Raw genomic sequence first — 23,847 nt, 5'->3', positions numbered from 1 at the left:
TTCATCATGTTCCTGCAAAAGACATATCTCCTTCTTTCTTATGGCTGCATAATATTTCATAGTGTATATGTACCACATTTTCTTTATCCAGTCTGTCATTGGTGGACATTTAGGTTGATTCTATGTCTTTGCTATTGTGAATAGTGCTGCAATGAACATTTGCATACATGTGTCTTTATGGCAGAATGCTTTATATTCCTCTGGGTATATACCCAGTAATGGGGTTGCTGGGTTGAATGGTAGTTTTGCTTTTAGCTCTTTGAGGAATCTCCATACTGTTTTTCACAATGGTTGAACTAATTTACATTTCCACCAACAGTGAAAATGTGTTCCTATTTCTCCACAGCTTCACCAGCATCTTTTTCTTGACTTTTAATAACTGCCATTCTGACTGGTGTGAGATGGTATCTCATTGTGGTTTTGATTGGAATTTCTCTAACTATCAGTGATGTTGAACTTTTTTTCACATTTGTTGGCTGCATAAATGTCTTCTTTTGAGAAGTGTCTGTTCATGTCCTGTGCCCACTTTTTAATGGAGTTGTTTGTATTTTTCTTGTAAATTTGTTTAAGTTCCATGTAGATTCTGGATATTAGACCTTTGTCAGATGGATAGATTGCAAACATTTTCTCCCAGTCTATAGGTTGTTCACTCTGATATTAGCTTCTTTTACTGTGCAGAAGCTCTTAAGTTTAATTAGATCCCATGTCAATTTTTGCTTTAGTTGCAGTTGCTTTTGATGTCTTTGTTACAATACCTTTGTCCATCCCTGGGTTCAGGATGATATTGTCTAGGTTGTCTTCTAGTACTTTTATAGTTCTGGGGTTTACATTTAAGTCTTTAACCCATCTTGAGTTGATTTTTGTATATGGTTTAAGGAAGAGGTTCAGCTTCAGTCTTCTGCATATGGCTAGTCAGTTATCACAGCACCATTTAATAAATAGGGAGTCATTCCCCCATTGCTGGTTTTGGTAGCTTTGTAAAAGATCAGATGGTCAGCCTTATTTCTGGGGTCTCTGTTTTGTCCATTGGTCTAAGTGGCCAGTTTTGTACCAGTACCATGTTGTTTTGTTCATTGTAGCCTTGCAGTATAGTTTGAAGTTGGGTAGTATGATTCCTTCAGGTTTGTTCTTTTTGCTTAGGATTGCTTTGGCTATTTAGGCTCTTTTTTTGGTTCCATACAAATTTTAAAATAATTTTTGATTGTTCTATGAAAAATGTCATTGGTAGTTTTAATAGGGATAGCATTGAATCTGTAAGTTGCTTTGGGCATTATAGCCATTTTAATGACACTGATTCTTCCTATCCATGAGCATGGAATGTTTTTCTGTTCATTTGGGTCATCTCTGATTTCTTGAGCAGTGTTTTATAATTCTCACTGTAGAGATCTTTCACCTCTCTGGTTAGCTATATTCCTAGGTATTCTATTTGTGTGTGTGTGGTGATTGTGAATGGGACCGCCTTTCTGATTTGACTCTCAGTCTGGTTGTTGTTGGTATATAGGAATGCTAGTGATTTTTGTATATTGATTTTACATCCTGTAACTTTGCTGAAGTTCTTTTTCAGCTGAAGGAGCTTTGGGGCCAAGACAATAGGGTTTTCTAGATATGGAATCACGTTATCTGCAGATAGTTTGACTTACTCTCCTCCTATTTGGATGTCCTTTATTTCTTTTTCTTGTCTGACTACTCTTAGCTAGGACTTCTAATATTGTGTTGAATAGGAGTGGTGAGAGAGGGCATTCTTGTTTTGTGTTGCTTTTCAAGGGGAATGCTTCCAGCTTTTGCCCTTAAGTATGATGTTGGCTGTGGGTTTGTCACAGATGGCTTTTAGTATTTTGTGGTATGTTCCTTCAATACCTAATTTGTTGAGAGTTTTTAACATGAAGAGATGTTGAATTTTATTGAAAGCCTTTTCTGCATCTATTGAGATGATCACATAGTTTTTGCCCTTAGTTCTGTTTATGTGATGAATCACATTTATTGATTTTCTTATGTTGAAACAATCTTGCATCCTTTGGATGAAGCTGACTTGGTCATGGTGGATTAGTTTTTTGATGTGCTGCTAGATTCAGTTTGCTAGTATTTTATTGAGGATTTTCGCATCAGTGTTCCTCAGGGATATTGGCCTCAAGTTTTCTTTTTTTGTTGTATCTCTGACAAATTTTGGTAGCCAGATGATGCTGGCCTCATAGAATGAGTTGGGGAGAAGCCCCTCCTCCTCACTTTTTTGGAATAGTTTCTGTAGGAATGGTCTCAAACTCCTGACCTCAAATGATCCACCCATCTCGGATTCCAAAAGTACTAGGATTACAGGCGTGAGCTACCAAACCCTGCCTGATTTTTGTTATTTCTTGTTTTCTGCTAGCTTTGGTGCTGATTTGTTCTTGCTTCCCTAATTTTTTCCATTGTGATGTTAGGTTGTTAATTTGATATCTTTCTAACTTTTTGATGTGGGTACTATGAATTTCCTGCTTAATACTGCCTTAGCTGTGTCCCAGAGGTTCTGGTATGTTGTATCTTTGTTTTCATTATTTTCAAAGAACATCTTGATTTCTGCCTTAATTTAATTATTTACCCAAAAGTCATTCAGGAGCATCTTGTTTAATTTTTATGTGATTGTATGGTTTTGAGCAATTTTCATTGTGTTAACTTCTGTTTTTATTACACTGTGTTTGATATGATTTTGGTTCTTTTATATATGTTGAGGGCTGTTTTATGTCCAATTATGTGGTCAATTTTAGAGTATGTGCCATGTGGCAATGAGAAGAATGTATATTCTGTTGTTTTGGGGTGGAGACTTCTGAAAAGGTCTATTAGATCCATTTGCTCCAATGCTGAGTTTAGGTCCTGAATATCTTTGTTAATTTTCTGCCTCAATGATCTGTCTAATACTGCCAGTGCAGTGTTGAAGTCTCCCACTATTATTGTGTGCCAGGGTATCTCTTTGTAGGTCTTTAAGAACATGCTTTATGAATCTGGATGCTCCTGTGTTGGGTGCATATATATTCAGGATAGTTAAGTTTTCTTGTTGAATTAAACCCTTTACCATAATGGAATGCCCTTCCTTGTCTTTTTAAATCTTTGTTGGTTTGAAATCTGTTTTTTTCTGAAATTAGGATTGCATCCCCTGCTTATTTCTGTTTTTCATTTGCTTGGTAGATTTTTCTCCATCCGTTTATTAGGAGCCCATGAGTGTCATTACATGTGAGATGATCTCCTGAAGACAGCAGACAATTGGGTCTTGCTTTTTTATCCAGCTTGCCACTCTGTATCCTTTAAGTGGGACATTTAGCCCATTTACATTTAATGTTAGTACTGTTATGTGTGGATTTGATCCTGTCATTGTGCTGTTAGCTGGTTACTATGTTGGCTTGTGTGTGTGGTTGCTTTACAGTGACCTGGTCTGTGTGTTTAAGTGTGTTTTTGTATAAGCTGATAGCAATTTTTCCTTTCTATATTTAGTACTCCTTTCAAGATCTCTTGTAAGGCAGGTCTAGTGGCAATGAAGTCCCTCAACATTTGCTTATCTAAAAAGTATCTTATTTCTCCTTCACTTAGGAAGCTCAGTTAGGCTGGATGTGAAATTTTTGATAGAAGTCTTTTCTTTAAGAATGTTAAGTATCCCAACCTGGCAAACATGGCAAAACTCTATCTCTACTAAAAATAAAAAAATTAGCTGGGCATGGTGGTGGGCGCCTATAACCCCCAGCTATTTGGAGGCTGAGGCAGGTGTATCACTTGAATCTGGGAGGCAGAGGTTGCAGTGAGCCAGGACTGCACCACTGCACTCCAGCCTGGGTGACAGAGTGATACTCCACGTCAAAAAAAAAAAAAAAAAAAAGAAGATTGTTGAATAGAGACCCCAATTTCTTCTGGCTTATAGGGCTTCAGCTGAGAGGCGCACTGTTAGCCTGATTTGGATCCCTTTGTAGGTAAACTGCCCTTTCTCTCTAGCTGCCTTTAACATTCTTTCTTTCATTTCAGCCTTAGAAAATCTGATGATTATGTGTCTTGGGGGATGATCTTCTTGTGTAGAATCTTGCAAGAGTTCTCTATATTTCCCAAATTTGACTGTTGACCTCTCTAGCAAGGTTGGGGAAGTTTTCATAAATGATATCCTGAAATATATTTTCCAAGTTGTTTGCTTTCTCCCCCTCCCTTTCAAGCAAGCCAATGATTCATAGATTTGGACTCTACATAATCCCATATATCTCAGAGGTTTGCTCATTCATTTTTATTCTTTTTTTTTTTATTTTTGTCTGTCTTATTTCAAAGACCCAGTCTTCAAGTTCTGAGATTCTTTCCTCAGCTTGGTTTATTCTGCTGTTAATATTTGTAATTGAATTGTGAAATTCTTATTGTTATTGTAGTTGTTGTTGTTTTGAGATGGAGTCTCACTCTACCACCCAGGCTGGAGTGCAATGGTGCAATCTCAGCCCATTGCAACCTCCACCTCCTGGGTTCAAGCGATTCTCCTGCCTCAGCCTCCCAAGTAGCTGGATTACAGGTGTGCACCACCACATGCAGCTAATTTTTGTATTTTTAGTAGAGACAAGATCTCACCATGTTGCCCAGGCTGGTCTCAAACTCCTGACCTCAGGTGATCCACCTGCCTCTGCCTCCCAAAGCATTGGTATTACAGGCATAAGCCACTGCAACTGGCCTTTTTTTTTTATTTTTATTTTTTGAGATGGAATCAGCCGGGCGCAGTGGCTCACGCCTGTAATCCCAGCACTTTGGGAGGCTGAGGTGAGCAGATCATGAGGTCAAGCGATCGAGACCATCCTGGCCAACATGGTGAAACCCCATCTCTACTAAAAATACAAAAATTAGCCGGGCATGGTGGCACGCGCCTGTGGTCCCAGCTACTCGGGAGGCTGAGGCGGAAGAATCGCTTGAACCCAGGAAAGGGAGGTTGTAGTCAGCCGAGATTGCACCACTGCACTCCAGCCTAGCAACAGACCAAGACTCCGTCTCAAAAAAAAAAAAAAAAAAAAAAAGAGATGGAATCTTGCTCTGTTGCCCAGGCTAGAGTGCAATGGCTCACTGCAACCTCTGCCTCCCGGGTTCAACCAATTCTCATGTCTCAGCCTCCCGAGTAGCTAGGATTACAGGCACCTGCCACCACACCTGGCTAATTTTTGTATTTTTAGTAGAGATGGGGTTACACCATATTGGCCAGCCTAGTCTCGATCTCCTGACCTCAGGTGATCCACCTGCCTCGGCCTCCCAAAGTGCTGGGATTACAGGTGTGAACCACTGCACCTGGCCCATATTGTGAAATTCTTGTATTGTGTTATTCAGCTCTGTCAGACTCATTAGGTTCTTTTTCATAGCTGCTACTTCATCCTTCAGCACCTGTATTATTTTATTGTGATTCTTATCTTCCTTGGATTGGATTTTGCCATCCTCCTGAATCTTGATGATCTCTTTGTTCCTATCCATATTCTGAATTCTATTTCTGTTATTCCAGCCAGTTCAGCCTGGTTAAGAACTCTTGCTGGAGAATTGGTGTGATTGTTTGGAGGATGTATAATATTCTGGCCATTTGAGTAACCAGAGTTCTTGCATTGAGTTCTTTTCATCTCTGCATGTGGATGTTCATTTAACTGCAATGTAGATTGAGTACAGTCAATAGACTTCTTTTCTGGATGTTTTCACTGTGCTGAGGCTTTGTGTAGGGTCTTTATTGAAGCTGACTTCTTGTCTCTGGTTTTAGAGGTGGGTATGTTAGTGAGGTATTGTTGATGTCGAAGCTTTGGGGTGTGATCCTGCAGGTGACACTTAGACTTACTGGTCAGTTGGTAAACTCCTGCTCCAGTATGTTTCTTCACAGTTGCAGCTGTGTTCCCTGTCAGTGCTCTGAAAGTGTGGGTTCCTCTCTCCACTGAGTGCTGGCTAGAGTTCATGACTTAGCACTCCTGGACTGCCCACTGCATCTCTGGAGCAATCTCAGTGTTTATGTTTCTTCCTCAGCCTAGAGGTAGCAGAGAAAGAGATCTTAGTAGTGATTGTGGCCAAATGTCATTTGCCACAAGTGTCATTTCTCTGGGGGCTCTACCCAGAGAAATGAAGATTAGCAATTGCTCAGTGCAATCAGCACAAGATGGAGGGTTTGTGCTTTGGGCCCAAGCCAGGGGTTCCCTGTCTGGTGAGGGGTATGTGAAACCCATGGGGTATGGACTGGCCCCCTTTCCTTGTGTCTACTGCAGCTTGTTGGTATAGATAAGGCACTTAGGGTCTTTGCTCCTTCTTTAGTCTGAGGGTGGCAAGGGCAGTTCCACAGCAGAATCAGTGGCTGAGAGGCTTTCAGTTACTCCTGGAGGCACTGTCCTGGGAGTTGCTGAGTTGGTACTGGCTGGATAGCTCTGGTTGGGGATGGCTGGAGGCCTAGGCCTGGAGGACCTACCCGGTGAAGAGATATGGGAACAGGCATCCACAAAACACTCTGACCACTTTTCTGTAGGGCTGTTGTGGTATGCTTAGGGCCTGCTGTAGTCCCTAGTCACCTCAGATTTTCCAGAACCTGGAGGTGTCACCAGTGAAGGTTGTGATACAGCAAAGATGGCAGCCAGTCCTTTCCACTGGGAGCTTTGTCCCAGGGAGGTATGGATCTGTTGCCGTCCCAAAGGCACCTGTAGGAAATGGCTAAAGACCCCGGTTGGGAGGTCCCACCCAGTGAGGAGGAACAGGATGGGACCACTTAAAAAAGCAGTCTGACCACGTTTCTGTAGAGCAGCTGTGCTGTGCTAGGGGGCCACTTCAGCTCCCAGTCACCTCAGACACTCCACAGCCCAAAGTCTAGAACAGCTAAGTCACCCAAACAGCAAAGATAGCAGCCTACATTTCCCTCTGGGAGCACCATCCCAGGGGGAATTCAGATCTCTGCCAGCTGAAGAGCTCAGGTGGAGGTGACTGGAGGCCCCAGTTGGGAGGTCACACCCAGTGAGTAGGAATGGGATTGGGCACCCAATTAAAGCAGCAGTCTGACCACATTTTGGTAGAGCAGCTGTGTTGTGCTGGTGTATCCCTATCGCCCTGGGTCATCTCAGACTCTCCAAACCCCGAAGGCTAGAACAGCTAAGGCTCCTGAACAGCAAAGATATTGGCCTACCCCTCCCCTGGGAGCTCCTTCTTAGGAAAATGCTATGTCACTACTGGTAGCTGGCTACAATTCCAAGCCAGTGGGTCTTATCTTGTGTGAGGTGCTGTGGAAGTGGGCCCTGTGGGCTGTTGCTGCTCTGCCCCCTGGATTCAGTCTCTTTTCTAGGGGTATGTACAGGAGTCTTAACTCCCACTTTACAGGAGCTGCAGCTACTTTTGCCAGAAGGCCCAAGTATCTAAGGTACCAGGGTCTCCACGCATGCCTGAGTGGCTGCTCTGCTGAGACTCCATGTCTGCCAGACTGAAGACTGAAGGCCCTAGTGCTTGTGGAGTGAATTCAAAGGAGATCTCCTGACCCAAGGGTTGCAAAGATATGTGGGAGAAACATGGTTTCTGGGGTCGCTGGTTCACTCACTGCTTCCTGGGTGGGGGAGGATCCCCTGACTCCCTGTTGTTCCCAGGTGGGCTGTTGTTCTGTCTTGCTTTTCTTTGTTCTCTGTGGGTCAAGTTGTTCCCTTGATTAATCCCAATGTGAATACCCGGAATGTTTCAGCTGAAGGTGTTGTATCTACTCGTCCCTTCTGTTCCTCTCCACGAGCGAGAACCACACACATTACCTGCTTCTGTTAGGCCATCTTGGCCACTCCCCATCCTTGTGAACGTTTACACTGTATTACAACTGCATAGCAAAGTTACTGCAGGTTTGGGAGTGGGGAAGAGGATAGAGGATGTTGGCTTGTTTTGTCAAGGGAGTGACATTCTTAAGTCTGTTTTGGTAGTGGGAAGAGACAGGAGCAAGAAAATCAGTTAGGAAATTATTGAAACAATTCAGCCCAGATAAAGAGCAGCATATCAAGAGCAGCTGTGTGAGAATGCAGACAAGGGCACAGTTTCTAGAAACATTTCAGAGGTAAACATGGCAGGCCTGGTGGGAGGATGCGAAGATGAAAACCTTCAGTGTCTGGCAACTGAGGGGTTGGAAATACTCCAATCTGACAAAAGAGAACACTGGGATTGGAGGTTGGGGGCCAAGCTGGGAGAAAGATTTCAATATCTTGCAGAATATAGAGGGGGTTGATGAGAATAACAGGTGTAGAGCCCGGAGGAATTCCCAGGTAAAATAAAAGCCCCACAGAGATCAGAAAGGCAAATCCTCAATCTAGAATCACAGAACTGAAGATTTGGTTCTAGACTCTGCAGTCAGCTCTCCTAGGGAAAAAAGATGGACCCGCCTCTTTTGAACTTAGACAGCTCCCAGGGAGGGAACACGTGGCCCTCCTCAGTTTCTGCACGTTCCAAATGAAAGGGTCTGGCTGTGTAGAATGAGAGATCTGGAGAGTCCTGGGTAAAATCTCAGACATCATTCATTCTCCTGAGAAAACAGCTTTTTGCTTACTGCCTTGAGGAAACCTTGTCTATCTTTCTTTCTTCCTCTTGTTTCCCCCCTCAGTAGAATCCTGTGAAAAGAAGTCTTTGGGTATTATAGTGTGTAAAGCAGCTAAGAATGGCGCCACTGTCTTGTCCCAGGTCTGCGGACCTGGCCTCTCTCTTCTCCTCTACAACCAAAGATTTCCTCTAAGCACTTGTAAAAATGTGGGATGTCCTAATGCACATTAATAGGTCTGAGATTTTTAAGTGAATGAAAATTAAATATAATATGAAAAGTCTAATTGGATTCCCAGGACCCTTTCCAGGTCTCGCCTCTATGTTTCTCCTTGAGTGTGTCTTAAACACAACATCTCACACATATTTTTAAAAGCGGAGGACAGTGGGCTGGGTGGAAACATCTTGCTTATGGTCTCCTGTTAGCATTCTTTGAAAAAGAAACGTACTTGTCTTTCCGATTATAAAATAAGCCAAAACTCAACGTAAAGAATTTGGCAACCCCAGAGAGTATAAAATAAGAAAACTAATTGGTAACTCCGATCCCACTCCAGAAATTAAAATGAGCATTCGCGGAGAATCCTTCTCGTCTCCTTACCGAGTCCGGTTTGGGACCCGAGCCTGAAGCTCCTCAGCCCCGGGGCCAGCTCCTCCGGCAGGTGCTGGCTGGAGGCCCGGGAAGGGGCGCTGAGGGGAAGGCGCCCACCGAGGGAAGGTCTCCGAGGAGGCGGTCGGAGGCGGGGCTGTCCCTGGAGACTCCGCGGCCAAGGAGGTAAAAAGATCCCGGGAGCTGGAGGAGCCCCGCGGCGCGTGGAGTCTGCAGGTCCCGGAGCCTTTCCGGCCCTCGCAGGAGAGCTGGATCTGGGCGCGCCACGCGGGCGGCGCCAGGGAGGGGCGGGCAGGCGCGGCCCAGCCAGTGCCTTGGCCAGAGACGCCCCGCGCCTCGCGACCACCGCAGAGGCCGTCGCCGCCGTCCTGCCGCCTCCACGCCCGGCTCCCGGCGCGGCCTCTGTCTCTGCCCGGGCCCGCCCCTTGCCGCCCTGCAAACCCTCGAGACGCCAGGGGACCTTGGGCGTCCTGCACACAGCAGCGGGCTTGGCGTTTCTCCGCGGTCCGACACCGATGAGGTGAGCACAGCGACCTGAAGGATGCTCAGAATTTCAAATACTTAATTATTAAATGAAAGTAGAAAGGGGGAGGGGCTTTCTCTCCTTTCCAGAATCTGGGCTGTTTCTTTGGAACCGGTGAAGAAACTCTCTTAGGAACTTGAGGTGAGCACGGGTCATTCATCAGGGATGCGAGTGGCAATTTCAGGGGAAGAAACAGGAGAGTACTGTAATTTGGTGTAAAGATGGGGCGGTGGCTTTTCTGCTGAATAAGCGACCGGTTGTGCTGAAAATGAGAGATCCCGGAACAGTTTCCCACCGCCTGTAGACTTTCCAGAGTCTCCTTACCCTGAATCTGCTATGCAGGGTATGTTCACCCTCAGGGTGCAGAGTGGCGGGCACGATGGGCTCCCCCATGGGGATGGCAAAGTCCTGAAAAGGGACAATTTTATTACACTGCGTCTGTTGGGCTGCCTTGCTCCTGGGCATGAGAATCACCTGGGAGCTGCAGCGTCCTTGTACCTGGCAAGCAGCTGTTTCCAAGTTGGCTCTGTCAGAACTAGAGGCCTCTAGGTAGAACTCAAGGTATCCATGTGCTCGTGAAGAATACAAACCTTGAAGTTTTTAAAATCGAATTTTGTTTACATCTCAGGATAGAAATCTGGGAAGAGAAGTCATGGCATGGCATAACTTACCCCTTTGTTGGTTTTCTAGGTACATGCATGTTTGAATAAGAGGTAAATGATGTCCTAGCCTATCATGAAATGTCTTCCCTAGTGTAGTTCTTTAAACCCAGATATGGAGGACAACATTACCTTTTTGCATCCCTAGGTAAAAGGGAAAGATTTTCAGATGGGGGTTACACAGCTGGAAAAATTGTTGATATAGTTGTATTAGGCAGCAAGGCCTGCAAAGAAAAACTTGCTTTTCTCTACCAGTGGCTGAATTCTGCACAGTGTCCTCACAGTGTGGGTAGCAGCCCGGCTTGCAAAAACAGTGCTTCTTTCATTGGTGCAGGTGGAGCAAATGGGCCTGTGACTAAATGGCTAAGGAAGCACAGGTTAAGGCAATTTGAGTCTGGAGAATAAAGTGCTTTAGCAGGCTTTGCTTGAGTTAGGGGTCTGTTGGGAGGAATGGAGGTAGCTTTTTGGTCCCCATTTTGCCAACTTAATTCCCCTTCAGGGACACTACTGTCTCTGGAATGTTCCCTCTATTTCCCCTTCTCTTCCACTCCTAGTTTTTAGCTTCTTCCCATTCCCCAGTAAAATCTAGAATTGAACCTGGTCAGAGGCAAAGTTATGATAGCCTGGGGATATAGAACTTTAAGCCTGGTGAAGGCAGTAATGTGATCTAGGAGAGACCCAGGATGGCTGCGATGAAACAACTTCCAGCCTAGAAGGCTCTCAAAAGAGTGAAAAAATAATGACTGAGGGAAACAGATTCTCTGGAAAGGATACTAAGTGCTTAAGTGTTTGTTCCAGTTGAGGGTTTTAATATTTCCATTTTTGTTGTTTAACCATAAGGGAATTTCCATACAGGGTAGGAGGAGGATGAGGCCCTCTCTGAAAACTGCATCCTTCTCCCTGAATTTGCATTTTATTCCATTCTCAAGTAGGTTTCAGAGGTTAATTGGGGGAAGTGGGAGACAGGAAAGAAGCCAGAGGCTCTGACATGCTGCAGAAACAGTGCAACGTGGACTAACTTGGGCTGTGAAGGTGGATTTGGGGGTTGAAAGGAATATTCTACGTTTAGTTTAAATAAAAATCAGAGCCTTTATTTTGCAGAAAGGTCTTGAGAATCAGAACATTCTTGTTTAGTTGCTGATGAATTTTGCCTGATAAGGATGCAAATCACTATCTCATCTTTCGCCTCCAGTACTTTATTATTAAAAATTTTAGACATACAGAGATGTTATCTATCTCTCATTTTATAAACTTATTATCTTAAAACATAAACTTGTTAATAAAAATCAGTGTTTAGAATTCAGACATATGTGATGTGGTCCTGGGCAGAGCTTGAATCAGAAGGTGCTTCAGATATAGATGTGTGAAGGATATTAACATTTTAAGAAAAGTATATGGATCTTATTTTTCTGACTTTCCATAAGAATCTTGAGCAGACCTCTTAATTGCCTTCTTTTTCCCATTTTTAAAACGTCAGTTAGTTGTATTATATCACTCCCCTGCTTAACACCCTCCAATGGCTTCCCCTCACACTGTGAATAACCTTTAACTCTCCATCAGGGCTTACCAGCCCCATGTGATCTGGTCTGGTGACCTCATTCTATGCCTGTCCTCTCGCTTGCCATTGTCCTTGCTCTTCCCTCTGCCTGAACACTCTTCCTTCAGACACTGGCACTGCTTCTTTTCTCAGCTCTTTCTGGTTTCTTTTCATATTACCCTCTGCAATGATGGCCACCTGATCTAAAACCACTTGTGGTCACTCCCTGTCCTCTGACCCTGCTTTATTCTTCATGGCACTTAGCACTCCCTGACGCTATATAGTATATCTGTTTCCTTGTTAATTGGGCATATTCCCCACTCTAATGTAAACTCCATCAAGACAAGGAATTTTTTGTCTTATTTATGGTTGTGCTCCTGTTTGGTGTATTATGAGCAATTAAAAACTTGGATTCATTAGGTAATTAAATTACACAAATAAAGCATTGACTCCCATAAGGGTGGCAGAACACTTGGTAAAGTACTAGAAGCCCTTTCAGGTAATTCATAATTCAAGTTAATCAATATTTTATAGGTAAATGATGACCCTGGAGATCAGTGGCCTCTTTTATCCACGCAGCACTTCTCAGCTGAATCCTATGCTAATAGCTGGGCCAGTTTTGACAAACCCACATCCCAAACAAGACATAAAATATTTCAGTCACAGAATTTTTCCTTTGTCTCTTTCTAGTCACCCCCACCATACAGAAGCAGCAAATCTTGTTTTGATTTCTAATATCATAGATTAGTGTTGATAGTTCCTGAACTTCATAGAAGTGCAGTTACTTAGTATACATTCTTGTATTTGGCTTCTTTTTGTCCTACACAATGTCTATGAGATTCATCTGTGCCATTGAGTGTATCAGTAGTTCATTTCTTTCTATTCCAAGGTAGTATTCATTGTATGAATATGTGTTTATCCGTTCTCTTGTTGATAGACACTTTGGTTGTTGCGAGTTTGTGACTATTTTGAATAAAGCTGCTGTGAATCTATAAAGGATCTGCCTCATCTTGAGTCTTCTATACTTTATATGAAAATCTTCCTTGTGCCACCAATGCTGAGAGAAATATGGCAAGGTTATGGGGGCTGTAACTGATATAGCAGCCTGCGTGCACCCCAGCCAGTGCTCTCTCTAGACAGCTTTGCTGGGAGCTGACCTGCTTCCCATTTTAGAGGGACAGCACTTGGAAAATGAAAAATGAGTGTCTAACAAATTAGGGAGCCCTCCAGTGCACTCTTAGGTGCTTTACATCCTTGAAAGAGACACTGTAGAATGCCTGCTGCCATTGCTGTTGTATTTCCTTCCTCCTCTCAGCTTCCCCATCCCAGCACAAGTTCACTCTAATCAGCCTCTGAGTATTATGCTACTGAGGGGTTTAAACATTCATGAGCAAGAGTCTTGTTCAGAGCCTGATAAAATATTTATGTATTTCCACAGGGCATTGGTTTCCATCTAAACTTCTCAAGGCGTTTTTCTGAGATGCATGTCATAATTGGGAAGAACTCAGACAGTGATCGATGATACGGCCTGAGAACACCCTGTGTTATTGAACCCTACCACACAGATACCTTGCTTTCTAGGGATGGAGAAGAATGAGCACACAAAAAAACTGACATTAATAATATCTGTATCAGGAGAAAGACTACATGTACTGATAAAAATGGCTTGAGTAAAGAGGAGCCTATTATTATAATACCTACAAAGGCATCAATCCAGAGAGGAGAGCGAAAAGAACTTGTTAAAATGAGAGGAATGTTGGGATGCCTTCATTCCAAGTGGAAGAATGGGGGAATCAGCATTGTAAAAAGCCCTGTTCCTTTGACACTCATGTGGACGAGCCTCATATGAGATAACTGTGCTGACTGCTATAATTATCACAACCTGCTATGAGAGAATGAGAGTAGGAGTGGAAGCTAGGCAGGGTTTCCACGTAGAGACAGAGAGCTATTCCAGGTGGAGTCAACATTTCCCTTCAAGGATGAAGTGGCTTTGAGTCAGGTTCTGAAGGAGGTGTGCCTCTTTGACTGGCAGCTGCAGTGTAGAAGCGCCTTTCCAGAGAGTCAGAATAGCATAAATAGATATTTGAGTGAGGGCCGAAGTGCCGGTGTGGTGTGAGTAAGGAGAGAAGGTGGGTGAATGCGGGTCAGGACAGGGTTGCAGCAAAAGATAAAGCAGGAGAGCCAAAGGGCAGCTTATGAAGGCCACAGGAGTCTGGACTTTGGTCTGTTTGCTGGAGGGCCACATAACTTTCGACCAGAGATTGGGTTACATTTTGAGCAGTTCTTGGAAAGTATATCCACCCCAGGCAAGGTCTTGAGGTATGTTTATGTCCAAGGTACTTCCACAATATTCTGCTGTGTTCAGTATGGTACAAAGACTCTATGCAGCCTACTCTAAGAGAGGTAAACTAGAGGAGGTTAGATTCACTCAGTATACTCCTAGGACTGACCAGAAACAGGCCTCACCAGCCACCTTCCTACCCCCAGCACACATACACTCAGAATATTCTGAGTCAGGCTGAATCCAAGCATCCTCTAGTCTCCTTCATGACCACTTTGCCTCAGCTGGGGTAGTTGCAAGGTTCTAAGTACTCCCTTATCACCTGAACCCAAATTTGGGCCAGTATACCTCAGACATGGGTGCCAGGCAACTGAGAGCTAAATGATGAGGCTGGCCAATCATTCCCCCAAAGCCCAGGCCTGCTTTGACCAGGCCATTGGGCTATGACCAGAGAGGTAACTGGGGCAGTTGAGGTCTTCCTTGTGTCTTCTTCCTTTGGGTTGCAGATTCCTATTCAAAAATGCCTCAGGATGTTTATTTTTTAACCCATAATAAAAATAGTGAAGAAAAGAGGAGTGTTAAATATGTCAGTCATCTATACTTTATGTTGTCATTGGGAAGAAATAACTGTGGAAACGAGTGCCCTGGGAAAGTCAGTCTTCTGTCCTGCAGTGAGGAGCTTTGTAGAGATGTAGAGATTAGCCAGAAATCTCTATGTAAAGATTAGCCAGAAAGCTCTGGAGTTCTGATGATGAAAAGGGATTTCTTGGGTCAAGGATAGGAAAGGGCAAGGGAGGACCTTCACTATTCTGCCCAGGGCTTTGCTGGTTGGAATTGCTATTCTGCTGCCATGGGTAGCTTGGGGTTTCAGTGACTTTGAAAACACCCAGGAAAGTATGTTCTGGGTCTTCATGTTGTCATCTGCCTACACTGAAATGTCAGACCATCAGTCAGCACTGCCAGCTCTCCATCTTGATTTTCTAAGAGTTATTGGGAAAATCTTGAAAGGGAAGGCAGAAGTAGATGTCTTAATTAGGGAAATGCCAAGGGCCTAAACATGTGGTCTAGATTGAAGGTGTGGTAAGGGCCTAAAGGCACTGGTCTGGCAGGACTTCAGACCAACAAAGCCTTTCTTGGCTCTTATGAAAATATTCCTGATTTTCTGTGTGAGGTGGAATCTCTGAAGTGCTGTGTTAATTAGTCTTTCGGCTGAACAGGTAAATAGGGTACATGCTTAATTGAGGGCCTTTTCTTTTTTTAAAGTTTCAGCCTTTATTTTACATTCAGAGGATGCATGTGTAGGATTGTTACATAGGTAAATTTGACCCAGGTCATAAGCATAGTACCCAGTAGGTAGTTTTTCAACCCACACCCGCTCTCTCCCTGCTCTAGTAGTCTTCAGTATCTGTCATTCTTGTGTTTATGTCCATGTGTGCTCGATGTTTAGCTCCCACTTAAAAGTGAGAACATATGATACTTTGTTTTCTGTTCCTGCATTAATTCACTTAGGATAGGCCTCCAATTGCATCCACATTGCTGCAAAGGACATGATTTCATTCTATTTTATTCTATGGTGTTTATGTAGCACATTTTCTTCATCCAGCACACTGTTGATGAGCACCTAAGTTGATTCCACATCTTTGCTATTGTGAATAGTGCTGTGATGCACATATGCATGCATGTGTATTTATGGTAGAATGATTTATATTTCTTTGAATATACACCATGTAATGGGATTGTTGGGTCTAATGTAGCTCTGTATTTAAGTTGTTTTTTTTTTTTTTCTTTTTTTTTTTTTTGAGACGGCGTTTTGCTCTTGTTACCCAGGCTGGAGTGCAATGGCGCGATCTCGGCTCACCACAACCTCCGCCTCCTGGGTTCAGGCAATTCTCCTGCCTCAGCCTCCTGAGTAGCTGGGATTACAGGTACGCGCCACCGTGCCCAGCTAATTTTTTGTATTTTTAGTAGAGGTGGGGTTTCACCATGTTGACCAGGATGGTCTCGATCTCATGACCTCGTGATCCACCCACCTTGGCCTCCCAAAGTGCTGGGATTACAGGTGTGAGCCACCGCGCCCGGCCTGTATTTAAGTTTTTTGAGAAATCTCCAAACTGCTTTCCACAATGGTTGAGCTCATTTACATTCCCACCAACAGTGTATAAGTGCTCCCTTTTCTCCACAGCCTTGTCAGCATCTGCTGTTTTTTGACTTTTTAACAACAGCCATTCTGACTAGTGTAAGATGGTATCTTATTGTGGTTTTATTTGCATTTCTCTGATGATTAGTGACACTGAGTGTTTTTTCATGTTTGTTTGCCAGACTTGTATGTCTTCTTTTGAGAAGTGTCTTTTCATGTTTTCTACCCACTTTTTAATAGAGTTATTTGCTTTTTGCTTGTTGATTTGTTTAAGTTTCTTATATATTCTGGATATTACACCCTTGTCAAATGCATAGTTTGTGAATATTTTCTCCCAATTCTGCAGGTGATTTACCCTCTTAATGGTTTCTTTTGCTGTGCAGAAGATTTTTAGTTTAACTAGGTCCCACTTGTCAATTTTTGTTGTTGCAGTTCTTTCCGGGGCTTTGGCCATAAATTCTTTGCCAAGGTCAATGTTGATAAGGGTATTTTCTAGGTTTTCTTTGAGGATTTTTATAGTTTGAGGTCTTACATTTAAATCTTTAATCCATATTTAGTTAATTTTTGTATACGGTGAAAGGTAAGGGTCTAGTTTCATTCTTCTTCATATGGCTACCAGTCCCAGCACCATTTATTGAATAGGCAGTCCTTTCCCCATTACTTGTTTTTGTCAGCCATGTTGAAGATCAGATGGTTGTGGGTATGCAGCCTTATTTCTGAACTTTCAATTCTGTTCCATTAGTCTCTGTATCTGTTTTTGTACTAGTACCATGCTGTTTTGATTACTCTAGCAAATTTTTTGAAATTAATGAAAATAGGGACACAATTTACGAAGACCTCTGGGATGCAGTGAAAGCAATGTTTAGAGGAGAGTTTATATCCATAAATGCCTTCATCAATAAGTTAGAAAGATCACATTAACAATATAACTTTGCATTTAAAGGAACTAAAAAGAAAAGGACAAACCAATCCCAACTCTAGCAGAAGAAAAGAAATACTAAAATTAAAGAAAAACTTAATGAAATTGAGATGCAAAAATCCATATGAAAGATAGTGAAACCAAGAATTGGTTATTTGAAAAAATAAATAAGATTGATAGACTGCCAGTGAGGTTAACAAAGCAGGGAGAAAGAAAGAGAGAGAGAGAGAGAGAGACAGAGAGGGGGGGGGGGGAGAGCCAAATAAATATAATTAGAAATACTAATGATGACATTACAACTGATTCTACAAAAATACAAAAGATCCTTGGAGAAAACTATGAACAACTCTATATACACAAATTAGAAAATCTAGAAGAAATGGATCAGTTCCTGGAAACAATCTCCCAAGACTGAACAGGAAGAGATTGAAGCCCTGAATAGACCAGCATCAAGCTATAAAATTGAATCAGTAATTTAAAAAAAAAAAAAAAAGGAAGAAGAAGACCCTACCAACCATAAAAAATCCTGGACCAGATGGATTCACAGCCAAATTCTATGATATATACAAAGAAGAACTAGTACCAATCCTACTGAAACTTACAGAAAATAGAGGAGCAGGGACTCCTTCCTAATTCATTCCATGAAGCCAGCATCAGCCTAATACCCAAATCTGGCAAAGATATGATGAAGAGATATGATTTTTTGCGTCTGTGTTCAGAACAATATCCCTGATGAGCATAGACATAAAAATCCTCAACAAAATACTAGTAAACCAAATTCAGCAGAACATCGAAAAGTTAATTCATCATGATCAAGCAGACATTACTCCTGGGATGTATGATTGGTTCAACATACACAAATCAATAAATGTGATTCACCATATAAACAGAATTAAAAGCAAAAACCATATGATCATCTGTGTCATCTCAATAGACACAGAAAAAGCTTTTGATAAAATCCAAAATCCCTTCATAATAAAAACCCTCAATGAACTAGGCGTCAAATGGACATACCTCAAAATAAAGAGAGCTATCCCTGATAAACCTACAGCCAACATCATACTGAATGATCAAAAGCTAGAACCATTCCCCTTGAGAACTGGAACAAGGCAAGGATGTCCACTCTCATCACTCCTATTCAAGGTAGTGCTAGAAGTCTCAGCCAGCACAGTCTGATAAGTCAAAGAAATGAAAGGCATCCAAGTAAGAAAAGAAGAAGTTGAACTATCTCCCTTTGCTGATGATATAATTCTATACTTAGAAAACCCTGAAAACTCTTCCAAAAGGCTGCTAGGACTGAAAAACAATTTTAGCAAGGTTTCAGGATGCAAAAATCAATGTATAAAAATCAGTAGCATTTCTAAATACCACTAACATCCAGTCTGAGTCAAATTAAGAACATGATTCCATTTCCAACAACCATAAAGAAAATGAAATACCTAGGAATACAGCCAACCAAAGAGGTGAAAGAGTTCTACAAAAAGAACTACAATACACTGCGGAAAAAAATCAGAAACAACACAAATAAATGGAAAAATATCCCATGCTCATCGATTAGAAAAATCAATATCATTGAAATGACCATACTGCCCAAAGCAATGTATATATTCAATGCTATTCCTATCAGACTACTAACATCATTCTTCACAGAATTAGAAAAAAAACTATTCTAAAACTCATATGCAGCCAAAAAGTCTGAATAGCCAAAGCAAGACTAAGCAAAAGAACAAAACCAGATCATCACACTACCCGAGTGCCTTTTCTGAACAGACATTTCAATTATTCTGTGATTGTCCATGAGCCAGTGATGGCTGCCTGCTTTTGGATGCTGCTAGGATAAATGCAGAAGATCAGAGGAAAGAGGGAGAGGAAAGCATAACAGCAGGAAAGAGGGAAAAGGAAGAGAGTAGTAACATGCTGAGATCACAGAGATAGTGGGTACCTAGTTATCTGCAAGTGAGAAACAGGGATAAAAGATGATCAAATAAGCACCCATGGGAATCTTTACATGCAAATATTGCTGACTTCCAAGGCAGCTGTGAGGAGAAAGGAAGGGAGGAGACACAAAGGCAGCTGTCACAGACAATCTGAGGAATATGAATACAAACTTGACATACAAAAACACATGGCCATATCACAACAGCTTGGGTCCCAGAAAGGATGTCTGTTCAAACCCCTCTTTCACATTTCCATATATTCATTCATAATAGTAGGTATTTTGGAAGACATTCATTTGCACTTGCAAAGATACACAAATGCAGAGTACTTAAAAGGGTAAACTATCCTAAAATATTAGTGATGACATTATAAATGATTACTTGTATTTTTTTAACTTACCTGTATTTTTCATGATTGTTTTAAGAAGTGTGAATTTCTATGATAATCAGAAAAACATTAAGGAGAAAAGAGGTTAAATAGGGAAATAGAGAAAGAGGCATGGGGTGGCGAGAGAGGACTGTAGAAAAGAAAAATATGTTGGAAGATGAACAATTTACAAAGTGAATGTTTCACAGACTGCTAGCTTATGCATATTTTTTCTTTATTGTGGAACATCATGTGTTTACCATGCTCCGAAGATTTGGAAGTATCGATTGGCATGAAACTGAATTGCAAATACTGAGGTAAGTATCACACCTCTAAGACCACTGCCTTGGCCGGTGCCATTTTGTGTGTGACAGGTGGCTTCCAGTGGTGCTCAGAGTATCTTCCACCAAAGGCTAATACAGAACACTTCAAACCTGGGCAGCAGCATCTCTCCCACAGAGTTTAATATTTATTACTGCAGCAACTGGGCCAGCTTTGTGCTTCTCATCTCTAAAGTGTGGAACAGGAGCCAACAAAGGCTGTCAATAGTTGGAGTAGTGGGATTTTCGAAGACAAAAGTGTGAGTTATTCTCTTCCACGGGTTTGCTGGCTTCTCACTGGTTCAGGCAGCCCCTTGGGAAGCTCTGTGACTGAAGCTTTGTTTTAATAGATGTAGTTTTTGTTTCACAACCGCTGACCTTTCTAGAGGCACTGTTGATTCTGGGCTTTAATTGACTTCTATTGAGTGACACAAGGTGAGCCCTATCTCCAGGAGCAGAAGCTGCTATCTGCCATTAACCACTAGGATCAATTCAAAGCAAATGCCAGAGGACCACATACCTCACTGAACTCTGGGATCTGGGGTTACTTGTAGTTACAAGTCTCAGTAAATACTTTTTGTATTTTAACTTTATTGCATTTTTAAGTTGTAAAAGTCATACACACTCATTGTAACAAGTCTAGTAAGACAGCAGTATATAAAGAAAATATAGCCATGTGCAGTGGCTTACCCCTGTAGTCCCAGCACTTTGGGAGGCCAAGATGGCTGGATCACTTGAGGTCAGGAGTTCAAGACCAGCCTGGCCAAGATGGTGAAATCCCATCTCTACTAAAAACATAAATATTAGCCAGGTACGGGGCAGGTGCCTATAATACCAGCTACTTGGGAGCCTGTGGCAGGAGAATCTCTTGAACCTGGGGGTCAGAGGTTGCAGTAATTCCACTGGTATAAGTTCTAATTCACATGCCACCATACTCGTCTAATGGTAAACATTTTTTGTAGAACCGTGGCCTCACTGTGTTGCCCAGGCTGATTTTGAACTCCTAGGCTCAAGTGATCTTCCCACTTCAGCCCCGCAAAGTTCTGGGATTATAGGCATGAGCCACTGCACTCAGCCCCATCACTTCTTTTCTATATTCAAACAAACATAAATATGTATACTTATTTTCTATTGTATATGAAAATGTAACCATATAATACACTGCTCTGTTATTTCTTTCATTTTACTTAGTGTATATTATGTACATCATTCTAGATTAACACATATAATTGATCTACTATTTTTAATAGCTACCTAGTATTCCATTATGGGAAGTTCCATAATTCTTCCCATTTATTACTTCCCCATTGATAGATATTCATGTTTTTCTTCCATCTTTTTTTATACAACAAATTATGCCACAATCCACATTCTACATTTTTTTCTTATACTTTAGGTTTTATTTCCATAGGAGAGATTCCCAAAATTGGCATTTTTGGGTCAAAGGGAATACACAGTTTTAATTCTTACTGTAGGTCTCCTTTACAGCAGTTGTTTCTCTCACTCCTTTTGTCTTTCTTTCCCCTCTCCCACCACATTTCGCCATGAGGGCCTGTGTGTTTAGGAAGGAAAGCCTGCAGTGAGAATGCCTCTGTGCCAAGTGTGGATTGTATCAGCTCAGTGGGGAATGGAGTCTGCAGTATCTCAGTTGCATTGTGTCTCTCTTGCTTTTGGTTGGCCAGACTGTTTATAATTCCCCTTGCTCATTTATTCCATGCTGTGGAATTATACATGGTCTTTATCCGTGGCAGGAGCATCTGAGGGGTGGCTTTTTGGGAAGGGTGTCCTTTCAGAGATAATAGGCTCAGTTACTGTATTTTCTAACAAAGCTATCTCTGGTATGTTGTTTGTTATGCCCTTTCTTTAATAGTTGGATTGAAAAAGGTTCTTCGATTTCCATCCCAGTCTTCTGTCTTCATTTTGAGGACTTGGGATTTGGGGAGTTCTATGAGTATGTAGTCAATCAACTGTAACTGATTATTTGACATGAGGATAATTAGTTAAGAAGGTAGGGGGCTTGGAGCTTAAGGATCAGTGCCAAGCAACAGATGTGAACATTTTTAAACAAATGATTTTAACAAACCCGGTATTAGGAGCAAGCTTCCCTGAAGTACTTGGCTTTCATTTTTAATTTTGCCCTCGCTGGGATGTAAAACTTCAGTCTAGTCCACCAGACTAGAGAGGAGTTGGATTCTCCACCACACCAGGGCTGGAGAGGAGAAAATGTCAAAGAAGCATTAGAGGAAGCTGGTAAGTACAAATAAGTGAAATACATATAAACACTAAACTGATAACATAGCAGAAAGTAAATGAAATTTGAAAATTCTCAGCTGAAGATTATTGTGTAACCAGTGGTCCTGTGAGCTAGTGGACACTATAAAAATCTGTGATCTCTAAAACATATTAGAAACCCCAATGCGAATCTGTGTTCAGAATGCAAACATTAGCTAAGCAAGAGAAAGAAATTATCAAGTCCTATTGGCAGATATTTTGCTATTGGCTTCTATAACACATGCTGCAATTTTTACTCAGCAGTTTTAGAATGGATTTCTGTGTCCTAGGTTGAAAACTAAACTAAAAGAAAAACAGAATAGAAGTTATTGCAATTAATTTCTAAGGAGAAAATTTTAACTTCAGTTTTTTCATGTATATGCCTGCAAAATAAGCATTACCCTTTATGTTAATACAAACTTTACATGAATGTTTAATTTTCAAATATGCACTGACCAGTAATAATGGCAAAATTAGACTCTATAGTAGGTTTATATTTTATAACTTAAGGATTCTCTAATGTATCTTAGTTGGTCTCAGTTAATAGTAAGGATAGTTACATCTTACACAGTTTGCATTGTCATCTGAGTAAAGATTGTCTTTAAACAGTTCTTGACAGTTAAAAAATTTTAAGGTTAAACATTATAAGACATTAAGCATCTGATTTTGGCTATAATGGACTATCCGATAGATTTTTACTCTTATACAGGACATCTAGAAAAGCTGGGTTTTAAAAATCTATTTGAAGGCATAGAAGACCTACTAAGGCAGCTAGTACTTGAGAGCTAAGACTTCAGAAAGAAGAGAAACTCATTGAGTGTCCCGTATTCTAGGCTACTTTTTCCCTATAGACACTTAACATTTATCAAGTAGCACATGAGGAGATCCCAAACAATAAGCAACTGCTAAAATCAGAGAAGCCAGGCAGATTATTCTGCAGTCTGATAGGGCTGGGGAGGAAAAAAACACGAATTCAGGGAAACCAAATGATTCAGGACATGAGAAACCATGATCATGGATGGAAAAGAGGCACAGAAAGATCAACTCAATAGTCTAAGCAATTTTCCTTCCAAGTCATTCACTGATTTATAAGTAGCACAGACCAACAGTTTGCAAAAATCTAAACACAAAGAAGGTGCTAAAAAGCCGAGAAGCCAATCAGTGCTACTTGCATTCTTATTAATTACGCTGGGAAGATAAAAATTTTATAGAATGTAAAGCCCACCAATGTGGACGGGCCTGAAAAACACCCTAAGCTTTCAGTTGGGACCACTGAAATGGATTATGCCTGACCAGTTAAAGGAAACCAGAAATAGACCTAGTATAATAAAATGTTGAAGTCCATTTCCCAATCAACTCAGTCACTGATTAATCTCTTTATTTTAGCACCCTAGCAGAAGTCTTCTCCATATTCTTTGGAGAAGAAAGAATGATCCAGAGCCTGTATATTTTTCATACATGATTTCTGGTATTTAGCAAAGCAAAACAAAACAAAAACAGGCATACCAAGATATAGTTTCCAGAATATGGTGCAAACAGAACCCAGATTTCCTGAGTTGAGAAGACAGAACTTCACGTCTGGGGAGACCGAGGCAACTAGAATGTGTAGCACAGAGTATTGGAGAGCAGATAGCTGCAGAGAGAACTCCTGAGTTCCTCACAGAGTAAATCTCAAGTGTAAAGCTGACTACTGAGCAGCACATGCATGTAAGGAAACTACCTGGGATGAAGAAAGAACTACCCAAAAGGATTAGAAGAAATTGTGCTCATTGCTCACACAGGGCTGGGAATAGTGCCTATTC

The 23,847-nt window shown here is 41.7% G+C and overlaps 1 protein-coding gene across 4 annotated transcripts in view; it reads left to right on the top strand.

Annotated features, from left to right (window-relative positions):
• The window catches only part of GPR156 (G protein-coupled receptor 156), a 131,907-nt gene that overhangs the window by 15,552 nt on the left and 92,508 nt on the right, over nucleotides 1-23,847 (top strand). Inside the window, exon 1 of one of the 4 annotated variants that reach the window (XM_012463921.2) lies at nucleotides 19,490-19,771. The exons of the other annotated variants lie outside the window; for them this stretch is intronic. The gene's annotated coding sequence lies outside the window, so the exon portion shown is untranslated. Of the gene's footprint in view, nucleotides 1-19,489; nucleotides 19,772-23,847 lie in introns of those variants that run through there. 4 annotated transcript variants of the gene reach the window in all.

The sequence above is a fragment of the Aotus nancymaae genome, unplaced genomic scaffold (genome assembly GCF_030222135.1).
Source record: "Aotus nancymaae isolate 86718 unplaced genomic scaffold, 86718_ANA_hifiasm-v0.15.2.pri h1tg000011l, whole genome shotgun sequence".
In the NCBI taxonomy this organism is placed as follows: domain Eukaryota; kingdom Metazoa; phylum Chordata; class Mammalia; order Primates; family Aotidae; genus Aotus; species Aotus nancymaae.
This window is presented reverse-complemented; position numbering and strand designations above follow the sequence as displayed.